Source organism: Paroedura picta, chromosome 6, assembly GCF_049243985.1.
Source record: "Paroedura picta isolate Pp20150507F chromosome 6, Ppicta_v3.0, whole genome shotgun sequence".
Classification (NCBI taxonomy): domain Eukaryota; kingdom Metazoa; phylum Chordata; class Lepidosauria; order Squamata; family Gekkonidae; genus Paroedura; species Paroedura picta.
Window position 1 is genome coordinate 118,384,080 of NC_135374.1, and position 13,417 is coordinate 118,397,496.

General features: G+C 45.9%; 1 long non-coding RNA gene across 1 annotated transcript in view; it reads right to left on the reverse strand.

The window, feature by feature from the left end:
- Nucleotides 1-10,446, reverse strand: part of LOC143840795 (uncharacterized) — a 74,292-nt gene extending 63,846 nt beyond the window's left edge. Inside the window, exon 1 of the long non-coding RNA XR_013232421.1 lies at nucleotides 10,304-10,446. This is a non-coding gene — a long non-coding RNA (uncharacterized LOC143840795). The remainder of the gene's footprint in view (nucleotides 1-10,303) is intronic.
- Between the last annotated feature and the right edge of the window lie 2,971 nt (nucleotides 10,447-13,417).

Here is a 13,417-nt window from a genome sequence, read left to right on the forward strand (position 1 = left end):
GTGGCGCAGAGTGGTAAGGCATCCGTCTGAAAGCTTTGCCCATGAGGTTGGGAGTTCGATCCCAGCAGCCGGCTCAAGGTTGACTCAGCCTTCCATCCTTCCGAGGTCGGTAAAATGAGTACCCAGCTTGCTGCTGGGGGGTAAATGGTCATGACTGGGGAAGGCACTGGCAAACCACCCCGTATTGAGTCTGCCATGAAAACGCTAGAGGGCGTCACCCCAAGGGTCAGACATGACTCGGTGCTTGCACAGGGGATACCTTTACCTTTACCTTTACTTTTAACCACTGCACCACACTGGACTCCCCTTCCCCCTGACATCCTGTTTTCTCCACTGCAACTTTCCTTTCGTGCTCATTAAGAAAACAGTGGGAGGGAAAGAGCTTGTTGCGGTGACATTAATGCAGGGGGGATAATATGTCTGCCTGTATGATTGACACTTTCCCCAAATGCTTTGCAGTGACTGGCTAAGCTCCCACTCTGGAGCATAGCTGTTGGTCTGGAGAGGATGCCACCCCCCGACCCCCAAGGATAGGAGGGAAAACAAGAGCGGGAAAGATGAGAGCGTTTCCCTTTTTCTTCTTGCTTCCCTTTAAATGTTAAATGGCCATGTGGCTTGCCCAAATTGCCAAATGGAGAATCAGATAGGCTTGATTTGACCATTGAAGCTAATGGCAGAATGGAGATTCAGATTTGATTCGGCTGATTCGTGCATGAATCGGAGCTGATTTGGGTACAAATCGTCCATGCTTAGTTAAGAGTTACAGGACAGTTGGGCTTCCTTTGAGAGTTGCTTGGCACCTCTTGAACTTGGACATCCCAGGAAGCTGTCTTTGGGTGCTGGGCAAGCCACAATTAGAATCAGTATCTAGCTTACTAAAACTGGGCAGTCGGGTATGTTTAAATCAGGTTTTCTCAACCAAGGTTTCATGAAACCCTGAGGTTTCTTGACTGTCCCGGGAGGGTTTCCTGAATGGGTGTGAGTCAATCTTTTATGTATTTTTAATAAATTGTTAAACATTTATTAGGTGATATGACTATACGTGGTCATATCGACTCTTTCCAAATGGCCAATGAAGGTCCTGGATGGGGTGGGAAGGGGAAAGATCTGAGAGTGGTGTGTAGACAGTTATACTCCCAACCATGGGCTTCAGAGGTGGTCTGCCATTTCCTGCCTCTGTGTAGCAGCCCTGGTGTTCCTTTGTGGTTGGTCATCCAATTATGAACCAGGGCCAACCCTGCTTTGCTTTTAAATCTGACGGGAGGGTAGAGTTGCCAGCCCCTGTGGTGGAGCCTGGGGAGGAAAGGACCTTGGTAGCATAGAATGCCAGAAAGTCCACACTCCAAAGCAGCTCCCCCCCCCCCAGGCAAACTTATTTCTGTGGGCTGCAGAAGAGCTATAATTCTGGGGGATCCCCAGGCCTTACCTGGAGGCTGGCATGCCCAAGATCAAAGCCAAAGATGCTCATGCACCCTGAAGAAATACATGTGCCATCTTGGAGACTGACTGACTCCAAAGAGCTTCCCATTCCTGAATACCAAAGGCTTTATAATTGTAGTATTTATTGCTTGATTTTTATTGAAGAAACTCTCATGGGACCTATACAAGTTTGATCCGGCTCGTTGTGACTAATATGGTGGCTCCTGTATTCATGGCAATGGCCGGGTTAGAATGCACTCCTTCCTTCCCATCTAAAACAGGCATGTTTACAAAGCAGGTATGATGTTTCCATGGAAGCCAGACAGCTTTGGCGTTTCCCCAAAAATAGGCATGAAGACTTGAAAGTGCCTTGTGCTGCATCAGAACACTGGTGCATCAAAGGCAGCAGTACCATCAATTGGCAGCAGTTCTCCGGGCTCTCAGGCAGAGGTCTTTTATGTCACTGCCTACCTGATCTTTTTGAGTGGGGATGCTGAGGACTGAACCTTCTGCATTTCTAGCAGATGCTCAGCCACTGAGCTGCAGCCCCTCCCTAGACAGCCCCTGCCTCCGATCAGGGATGGCCCCCTAAACCCCACCTAATAATGGTCCATTCAAACTCCATTCAAACAACATCAGTGCTAAATCGAAGAGCATGCCCTGCAGTCATGGTTTGCAGCTCATAAACAATGGAGCACAAAGAACCTGGTCTTCTTCTCTCCTCAAAATGTTCGGGGACCCAGATTCCACACCGGAACAGCCAATTGCCCCAGGCGGAGGTTTTTAAGGCTCTGTGAATTGAGTAGACCTCAGGAAACATTGTGACTCTTATCAAGATATTTTAAATTTCTCTGAAATTCCTACAGATATACAGATATTTAAAAGTGTCGATGGCAAAGTGAAAGCTTAATGGAGCAGTGGGACTTATTGGCTTAAATTTTATTCAGATTCAATTTAAAAACCTTTAATGCCGCAATCACCACCAGCAGAGAATCACGAGTTCTCAAACTGCTGGCGGATTAGCAACTGCAACTCTGCTGCCGTTTCCTTCGGTTAAAAGGATCTTACGCATGACAATAACGGTATAAGAAAAACGGATAAATAGCAGTAAGTTGCCTCCCCCCCCCCCCGCCAGACTTGTCCCTCGTTTCTATGGATATGAGCTATAATTGCTTTTGATCTCTCAATCGTTCTTTGTCTAAAGATAGGAAGCCCTGCTTATCAGCCCAGGTGCTAAACTCTCTCTGAGTTTCATTCAATTATTTCATTCAAAGGAACTAATTTATTTCAGGGTTTGCATTGTGCAAACTATCTCCGACATCCTTAGTTAAGAGTGCCAAATCATGACAGCAGAGGAGAAGGCCTGGACGAATTCCACCCCCACCCCCCACCCCGGTTAGCAATTAAATAAATAAATAATGAGAAACCTGGGTGGACCAAGCTAGCCTGATCGCGCCAACTATGAAAGCCAAGCAGGTCAGTCCTGGGCAGAGTCTGCACTTAATTTGTTTATTCCATTGTCAATCCTGTTGAATTCAGATCGATTTGAACTCGGATCTTCCTCTCCCCCCCACATTGAAACTGGAAAGTGTTCTGCACGTGGTTAGGGTAGTTCAGAAGGGGGGGGGGAGCCAAGCCTCTTTCTTTCTTTTCTTGAAGGGGGGGAGAGGAGCCAGGCAGGGAGCCTCTTTCTTTTCTTGGAGGGGGGGGGGGAGATGATCGGAAAAGGCAGAGAACTGAGAAAAATCCTGGGCCTACAGAAGTTGAGAGAAATTAGGGGCTTCTCCTTTAAGGCAAGTTTGTCACATGACCACCTGTGGCCAATCACGGGTCCTCTACCACAGAGGAGAGCCCAGATTCAAAACAGCCTTTAAATATTGAGGATTAAAAGCACTCTAAGATATCGTACAATAAAGGTAGGGTCACTCTGGATCAATCCTTCTTGCTGCAGACGAAAAATTTAAATAGCCCCAAATCCAAACGGAAGTTGCATTCTCTGTAGAGGGCAGGGACTGAATCGATCTGGGGTTGGAATAAAAGCTCCATGCAGTTTACACCCTAGTTAGTCCTTGGAAGGGTGACATGGAGGAAGTCCAAGGCTGCTACACAGAGACAGGCAATGGCAAACCACCTCTGAAAACCCGACAAGTTGCCCAAGTCATTTGTGATTTTTTGACACTTTCAATCAACAATGATCAAACTATCCCGGCTAATGGAACAGGGCTAGTTCAGGGTAGTTTTTTAATTATTATTTCAAACATTTTCAAGATCTGTCTAAGCCATTCACAGCTCCTGTCACGGGATCTAAATCGAATCATAGTTGGAAGGGACTTCCAGAGTCATCTAGTCCAACCCCCTGCAGAATGCAGGAAAGTCACAACTACCTGCTCACTCACAGCGACCCCAATTTCATGCCCAGATGATCCTTCTCCCCCCCCCCCCAAAAAAATATATCCAGGATCCCTGGCCAGTCTGGCCTGGAGGAAATTTCTCTCCCAACCCTCAGTGGCAATCGGCATTTCCCTGAACATGCAAGAAAGGGCCACAAGAGCCAAGCACCCACACAATCCCTTCTGCCCACCCACTTACAAACTGCCTAAGTTCACAGAATCAGAAGAAGTATCCAAATATGTTCAGACTTCTCTATAACAATATAATATAACCCAACCTGTTGTGTCACCTTGTTAACTGTATTCGAGCCTCCCAAATACATACATAACATGGAACCAACAGAGCTAGGCAATCTGGGGCCATTTGGAGCAAGGAAATGGAGGGTAGAGAATGGTTAAGTCTCTGCCCACCAAATAACCCTTTTCTTCTATCTCCCTTCACGAAAGTAGGGCTGCCAGGTCTCCAACTATGGTCAGAGATGTCCCATGGGTTGCCGTCTTCGACCATCACATCTTGGAGAAACAGCATGACAAGATTTGAAAAGGGGGAAAGTAACATATGGTATCTCTAGGAAACACCAGAAACTCTATGGTTTCCAAGTCATCCTCAGCCAATCCTAATTCCAAAGGGCATTTCCCCCCACGAAGGGATATCCATCTTATACACATTTGTTAGATAGATCGAGGTGGGTAGCCATGTTTGTCTATCTGTATCTGAAGAAGTGAGCCTAGACCAGGGGTGGGCAAACTGTGGCCCTCCAGATGTCCATGAACTACAATTCCCATGAGCCCCTGCCAGCAAATGCTGACAGGGGCTGATGGGAATTGTAGTCCATGGGCATCTGGAGGGCCACAGTTTGCCCACCCCTGGCCTAGACTCACAAAAGCGCATCCCTTGCTGCACATATTGTTAGTGTTTAAGGTGTGCCTGGACTCTTGGTCTTTTCTGCTGCACATTTGTAAGTAATACAGGAGTCGGCCCTAGATATCCATGGGAGCCACATAAAACATGTAGCGTAAAACTAAGAACCATGTTCTTTAATTCACTTTGTGGGTTAAAGCAATTCAATAAGCAGCAACAGCTGCGGCTTTAATCACTCAAGAAATAAAACCTCTCATTATTCCGCGCTGCCTATACCGAGACAGAATGTGAGAACTACATTCCAAAAGGAAGGAGGCAATCAGCAGGGTATTTATTTCCTTTTATAGTTATGTGGCCTCCTATTTTCCAGGAGAGTAATGTGCGCGAGGCAAATTTATTGTTGACTTTGAGGCAGCCAAATATTCATCAGCAAATTTCTAATGATTCTTTTTAGAACCTAACAAAGGTTAATGTTGTATTCTCCCATAGAGTTATACAAGCCATGCTGCTATTAACGGTGCTTTGTACATTAATTTAACCACTCTACACATGCATGTCTAGGTCTGGGCACTTAAAATGTGGAAAAGAACCCTCAGGTGAGAGGAGATGTACTTTGGTTTCCTTTTTTTTTTTTAATTCATCCATAAAGTTGCAGCATTAGGGTGTTAGTTCCCAGATGGGACTTGGGGATCCCACATAATTACAGGCCATCTTCAGATTAAAGAGATGGGTTCCCCTTGAGAAAATGGCTGCTTTGAAGGGTAGACTCCATAGCATTAGACAACCCTGATGTCTCTCCCTCCTCCAAATTCTGCCCACTCCCAGTGCTGCCCCCAAAGTCTCCAGGTATTTCCCAAGCCAGAGCTAGCAACTCAAACATGGTTTTCAAGGGAAGAGATTAATAGAAGCAATTTGCCATTGCCTGCCTCTGTCTAGCAACCCTGGACTTCCCTGGTGGTCTCCCATCTGAATACTAACCGAGGCTGACCCTATTTGGCTTCTAAGATATGATGAGATCAAGCTAGCTCATAAGAAAACACTTTTCTGACCAGGCTGGGTATAAAATGTCACCCCTTATGTGAGAGTTGCCATCTGGGAGGCTTCTGGAGATGGTGTCACATGATGCTCTAAGAACTCCTAGAGCAGGGGTAGTCAACCTGTGGTCCTCCAGATGTTCATGGACTACAATTCCCATGAGCCCCTGCCAGCGAATAGGACTGTGTTCAATCATCACAGATCTAGAGAGGGTGCAAAATGGGTTTCACATGCACAGAGAGATGTGTTTGAAAATAAACACATGAAGATGTCTTACGGTGGGTCAGATTATTGGTCAATCATAGAATCATAGAATCATAGAATCATAGAATCATAGAGTTGGAAGGGGCCATACAGGCCATCTAGTCCAACCCCCTGCTCAACGCAGGATTAGCCCTAAGCATCCTAAAGCATCCAAGAAAAGTGTGTATCCAACCTTTGCTTGAAGACTTCCAGTGAGGGGGCACTCACCACCTCCTTAGGCAGCCTATTCCACTGCTGAACGACTCTGACTGAGAAAAACTTTTTCCTGATATCTAGCCTATATCGTTGTACTTGAAGTTTAAACCCATTACTGCGTGTCCTTTCCTCTGCAGCCAGCAGAAACAGCATCCTGCCCTCCTCCAATGGACAACCTTTCAAATACTTAAAGAGGGCTATCATGTCCCCTCTCAACCTCCTTTTCTCCAGGCTGAACATTCCCAAGTCCCTCAACCTAACTTCATAGGGCTTGGTCCCTTGGCCCCAGATCATCTTCGTCGCTCTCCTCTGTACCCTTTCAATTTTATCGATGTCCTTCTTGAAGTGAGGCCTCCAGAACTGCACACAGTACTCCAGGTGTGGTCTGACCAGTGCCGTATACAATGGGACTATGACATCTTGTGATTTTGATGTGATGCCTCTGTTGATACAGCCCAAAATGGCATTTGCCTTTTTTACCGCTGCATCACACTGCCTGCTCATGTTTAGTTTACAATCCACAAGTACCCCAAGGTCTCGTTCACACACAGTGCTACCTAGAAGCGTATCCCCCATCCAGTAGGCATGCTTTTCATTTTTCTGACCCAGATGCAGAACTTTACACTTATCTTTATTAAATTGCATCTTGTTCTCATTTGCCCATTTTTCCATTGTGTTCAGATCTCGTTGAACTCTGTCTCTATCTTCCGGAGTATTTGCCAGTCCTCCCAATTTGGTGTCATCTGCAAACTTGATGAGTAGTCCCTCCACCCCCTCATCTAGATCATTAATAAATATGTTAAAAAGTACCGGGCCGAGCACCGAGCCCTGAGGTACCCCGCTACTCACCTCTCTCCATTCTGATGAAACACCATTGACAACAACTCTTTGAGTGCGATTCTCTAACCAATTCCCTATCCACCTAACGATCTGAAAATCCAGATTGCAGTCCTTCAACTTATCCATCAGAACATCATGGGGAACCTTGTCAAAAGCTTTACTAAAATCCAAGTAAATGACATGTAATCAAAGTCAGGCTGGCAGCAGGACCTTAGATAAAGGTTTTATGCATCACTTGCTACCTGATTCTTTAACCTGGAGATGTTGGGGGTTGAACCTGGGACCTTATGCATCCCAAGCAGATGCTTTACCACTCACCCATTGTCCTTTCCTATGCCTGGGATAATAATGCACATCTTGCATGATGCTAAAACGATGACATCAGCGGAGCCATGCTATACTAGAGACTGCTCCACTATGCCCTGTGCCATCATGGAGACTTCTGGATATATAGAGAGAAAAAGAAGAAGAGCTGGTTTTTTTGTACCCTGCTTTTTTACTACCCAAAATAGTCTTAAAATGACTTAAAATCTCCCACCCTTTCTCTACCCAAAATATGATACCCAGCTGAGGTAGATGGGGATGAGAGAGCTCTGAGAGAACTGGGAATAGCCCAGTATGACCCAACTGGTTACATATAAAAGAGGAATGGGGAATCAAATCTAGTTCTCCAGATTATAGGTCACCACTCTTAACCACTACACCAAGCTGGCTCTTCAGAGAGGCCCAGAACTGCCTGCTAATAGAAGAAGATGAAGATGAAGAAGAAGAAGAAGAAGAAGAAGAAGAAGAAGAAGAAGAAGAAGAAGAAGAAGAAGAAGAAGAAGAAGAAGAGTTGGTTCTTATATGCCGCTTTTCCCTACCCGAAGGAGGCTCAAAGTAGCTTACAGTCGCCTTCCCTGTCCTCTCCCCACAACAGACACCCTGTGGGGTGGGTGAGGCTGAGAGAGCCCTGATATCACTGCTCGGTCAGAACAGTTTTATCAGTGCCATGGCGAGCCCAAGATCACCCAGCTGGCTGCCTGTGGGGGAGTGGAGAATCAAACCCAGCATGCCAGATTAGAAGTCTGCACTCCTAACCACTACACCAAACTGGCTCTCAGCTGTCTAAAATCCTTCTTCATATACTTGGCTGGATTGAAGTTGGAATATTTTGGCTATTAGCATTTGGGGGGAGGGGCAGGATCCATTGATCAGTCCACCTCAAACAGAACTTTGGCCTGCACTGGCAAGAGAAAAAGTTGAGGCTCCTTCTAATGTTTTTCAATTTCTTTCCCCTATTTTTTTCTGATCAAAGTTGGGTAGTAATAATTATCCTCTAATACGTATGCCTATCAGCTGTATTTCTGATTTGGTGGGCAGTATAAACCAGTGGATTTCTCCATTAAGCATGTAAAGTTGACCACAATGGTGGAATCCTGATTGCAATTTCAAAAAGCATAATTATACCCCAAAAGGCATGAGATTAAAAATTTCATGTGAATATGCGCACACGGTCCGGATTTGTGAGAGGGTTGTATGTATGAATCTTCTAAATTACCACTGCAAGATTTATGCCTCAGGGATATTGGTGAATTTTACGGTTCTCAAGGAACTTAAATTACATCATTCTCAATTATCTGCATTACCTGGCAAATATATAATACCAAAATAGAACCTTAATGTATATGATGGGCACTGAATACATATATAGCTAATGCAAAATCTTTGAGCTGCTGAGAAATACAGGACATTAATACCTGTTGGATTGTATTAACATTTACTGGCTCAAATGAAGTTCCAAAATAGAATTCTTGAGCATTAATATTAGATGCTTGCCTCAATCATAAGTATTCAATATACAATAACTCGCCATGCATATTTAACTTCTCTTTTATTAGGACCAACCAAAATAACCTCCCTCCCAAGTATGCAAGCTGATCCTTTAAAGTAGCAGTTCTCAACCTTGGGGTCACAACCCCATTTGGGATCGCTTGGCCCCTTCTCTGGGATCACCAGGTTGCCCACCGCTGCAGAAGCTGGCGGCGGCGGGTGGCAGGCAGACGCAGTGTGTGGAGGCGGGTGTTGGTGGCAGTCGGCGGTGGGCAGAGGTGGCAGAGGCAGCGGAGCCAGCAGACCCATGGCAATGGCTGCCTCCATACCACCTTGAGTCTTGTGTGCATGCATGCGCATGTGGACGCACACACAAATATTATCGCCATCTGCATGCATGCACGTATGGTGCCGCTGCTGCACCAGCTGCTGCTGAAGTTGGGATCATGGCGGAGAAAAAGTTGAGAACCGCTGCTTTAAAGCATACCCCCCCCCAAAAAAAAACAAATGGAAAATGTGTTAATCACTATATATAAAAGGTGGGGATTAATGCTGGTTGCAGTTAATGCTGGCGAGCGAATATAGCTGGACCTTACTAAGGGATATTATTAGTGGTTTGAACATTCCAGAGGTGAAAACTTGATTCCTTTCAATCTGCACTTGGCAGGAAATTCCAGGTGATCTGGAATTCTTGAGAAGCAAACTTGTAGGGTACCCAGTTTGGAAATGCCCAGTTGCCACATTCATCCTTTACAATTTGAGTTATGCATTCAAAACAACTATTGTGGTACACAAGAACATAAGATAAAGTGACCATTGTTGGAAGGAGGTAAGGTGGGACGTGAGGTGACGACGCCCCCTCCCTCCTTCCCTCCCTGGTGGTGGCAGTGGTGGTGATGGTGGTGATGGTGGCACGGCAGCACCCCCTCCCTCTTTTCCCTCCCAGGCTCACTGTCACCTCTCGAGCGCAGTGGCTCCGGATGCTGCGGGACATTCTGCCAATGGACTGGGACGCGGGACTTTTGGTGAAAAGTCTGGACCATCCTGCTGTTTCCATGACACGTGGTCACTATAACATAAGAGGAGCCCTGCTTGAGGAGACCTGTGGTTCATAGAGTCCAGCCTCCCATCTCACACAGCGGCAAACCAAAAGAACATGAGAAGCTATGCTGCATTAGGCCTGTGGCCCGTCCAGTCCAACGCTTTGTGTCACACAATGGCCCAAACCCCGGTGCCATCAGGAGGTCTACCAGCAGGACCAGAACTCCAGGAGCCCTCCCACTTTGGCCCCCCCAAGCACCAAGAATACAGAGCATCATTTTCCCAGACAGAGTGTTCTATCTATACCTTGTGACTAAAATCCATTGATGGAGAAAATGGCTGCTCTGGAGGGTGGACTCTATGGCATTATACCCAAACCATGCTTCTCTGTGCCCCGACCCTCCAAACCTTCAGATATTTCCCAACCCAGAACTAGCAACCTTACCACATGGGAAGTGTAACCATGTAAAGGACAGCTTCCTCTTTATGCCAGTTTGAATCTCCCAGTGGGGAAAAGAGCTCAAATTGTAGGCGATGCACGTTTGGTCAGCAGTCTTCCCATGTTGAATTTCCTTCTCGTAGTCTGCATTCTAATCCTTTAAATGGTACTAGTTCCTGAAGAATAAAGCTGCATCAGTGAAGAGAAAACTGTGGCCTTGATTCCTATTTGCATGCTTTACTGTGGCTTAATGTTCAGTCGAAGGATTATCTTGAATTCCCGGGTGCCGACTTCTAATAATTATTTTATAAACACAACTAACAACAAGTGAGATTTCAAGTGGTGAGTGATGTATAAAAGGGGTCTTTCTTAATATCATAGTTCAGTTCTATACAACATTATGCACCTTTCTAGTGTACTCTATACATTTAGGTACTATTTTAAATGAGGTATGTATTATATTCTTTATAGCAGCCTTTCTCGACTTTGTTACCATTGAGAACCCCCTGAAACATTCTTCAGGCTTCAAGAGACCCCAGAAGTGGTGCAATCTTGCAGAATATGGCTGGGAAACATAGATGTGCACAAGCCCACATGAGGGCCCTCCCCTTCCCACCCCCTCCAGGCCAATCATTGGCTCTTTTGGGGTGGGTTAGCCACACCATATATGGGCATATCACTGGATAAATGTTTAACAATTTTTAAAAAATATTTATAAAAATAATTAACTCCCACCCATTCGGGAAACCCTTCCAGGGATGTCAAGAAACCTCAGGGTTTCACAAAACCTTGGCTGAGAAAGTCAGATTGGGAACTTATTCATGGTGTGTTAATTTCTTGAATGCTCGTTGTGACTTATGCCATGAAAACAGCCCCACTTAGATGCTCCTCCTGGTGACCAAATTGGGGAGGGGTAAAGGATCGTGGGGCACAGGAAGCCTTGTCACCTTGGCAGGGATGCAATTTGCGACTGCGCCCCAGGCCAGAAATTTGGGAGTGACCGTAGATGCCTCACTAAACATGGAGGTACAGGTCAAGAGGGTAGCTTGCCAGGTGTTTTTCCACCTTAACTAGTCTTGGCTACTACCTGTCCTCTGAACACCTGGCCATGGTGATCCATGTGATGGTCACTTCCAGAATAGATTTCTGTAACTCGCTCTATGTGGGCCTGTCCTTGTCCCTGATCTGGAAATTGCAGCTGGTGCAGAATGTGGCTGCCAGGGTCCTCACACGAACATCTTGGAAGGCCCATATCCAGCCTGTGCTGAGGCAGCTGCACTAGTTGCCAGTTGCTGCCCGGAACCGGTACAAGGTTTTGGTTTTGACCTTCACGGCCCTTCGTGGTCTGGGACCTACATACGTGAGGGACCACCTGTTGCCCTATGCCACCTGCAGAGCTTTACGCTATGTGGGTACCAACTTGCTAGTCATTCCTGTCCCCAGCAAAGCATGCCTGGCCTTGACCAGGTCCAGGGCCTTTTCGGTCCTGGCCCCTATCTGGTGGAATGAGCTCCCAGTCGAGTTACGGGCCCTGCAGGAGCTCTTGGCATTTTGCAGGGCCTGTAAAATGGAGCTCTTTCACCAGCTCTATGGTTGAGGCCAGGACAGTGAGGAAGATCCGACTCCCCCCCCCCCTTCCCCAGGGCTAAGCAGCATTGGGCCATGTATTTCCGAAGGCCACCTCTCCCTACTCCCTTATTTAGATATTTGTTTCGGGGGATTGGAGAGTTGAATAATACCACCATGTTTTTGTTCTGTTTTGGTTTTATTACTTTTTATGTCCCTGTATGGTTTTATTTGAGCTTTAGTGGTTGCCAGTTGCTGTTTGGATCTGGTTCAAGGTTTTGGTTTTGACCATCAAGGCCTTACATGGTTTGGGACCCACATATTTGCGGGACCGCCTATCACACTATCCCCCCCCCGCAGGGCCCTACGCTCTGCGGGTGATAATCTATTGGTCGTTCCTGGCCCCAGGGAAGCATGCCTGGCCTCAACGAGGGCCAGGGCCTTTTCGGTCCTTGCCCCGTCCTGGTGGAATGAGCTCCCGGGAGAGCTGCAGGCCCTACGGGATTTACCAACTTTCTGGGCCTGCAAAACAGAGCTCTTCTGCCAGGTTTATGGTTGAGGCCGGCGTCGGTGCAGAAGATCAAGAGGTCCCTTCCCTTCTGTTCTATTCTATTCTATTTTATTTTACTTTTATCTTATTTTATTCCATCGTATTGTTAGTGCTATTATCATCTGGCTCTATATACATCCAATTATTCAGACCTCCTTCCCACTTATCCCCTTGAGGAGTTAGGGTATGTGGGGGGCTTATATGTTCTCACCATGTTTATCTTATTTGATTGCTATGATTATAATTGTGTTTTTATGTCCTTTTATGGGGGGTTTAAACGGTTTTTATGGGCTTCTGTGACCCGCCACGAGCCGGTTTTGGGAGTGGCGGGGAAATAAATATAAATATAAATAAATAAAAAATATAAGATATGTTGTAACACGCCACAAGCCGTTCTTGGGACTAGCAGGAAATAAACTGAAACAACAACAACAACAACAACAACAACAACAACAACAACAACAACAACAACAATAATAATAATAATAATAATAATAATAGAAACCTAGGCTTCTTCATCGTACTTCATACCATTTGGGACTTCGTACTCACTGCAAATGTCCCCAATATGTAATGTGTAAATCGGCCTCTCGGCAGCCTTTGAACTTTTCTTGGTGCATCTGTGCACAGGTATCCTTGGTGACGAGTGAATCATCTTCACAGGCGCTCGGCTAACACGGTCTTATTAAAGGAAACCATTCTGTTGCTTTCAGCGATTCCACAGCACGAACCCTGTTGAGTGAGCCGTTCATTATTAGATTTATAGACCTGTGGAATCCAATCAAAAGTCAGAGTGGGGTTTCCCATTGGGTTTCTCTAATGACAGCATTTAACTTTCTTTCTTGGCCTGTGTGTGAGAATATTTCCATGTTCTGGGAATCTGAACAGTCTTATTATCCTCATTATCCCACCCCCTTCCCATTTCCAAAACAAAACCCTCAAATCCTCAGCTGGCAATTAGAACACAATCATGCTATTGACAACACATCCCAATTTTCTTCCCC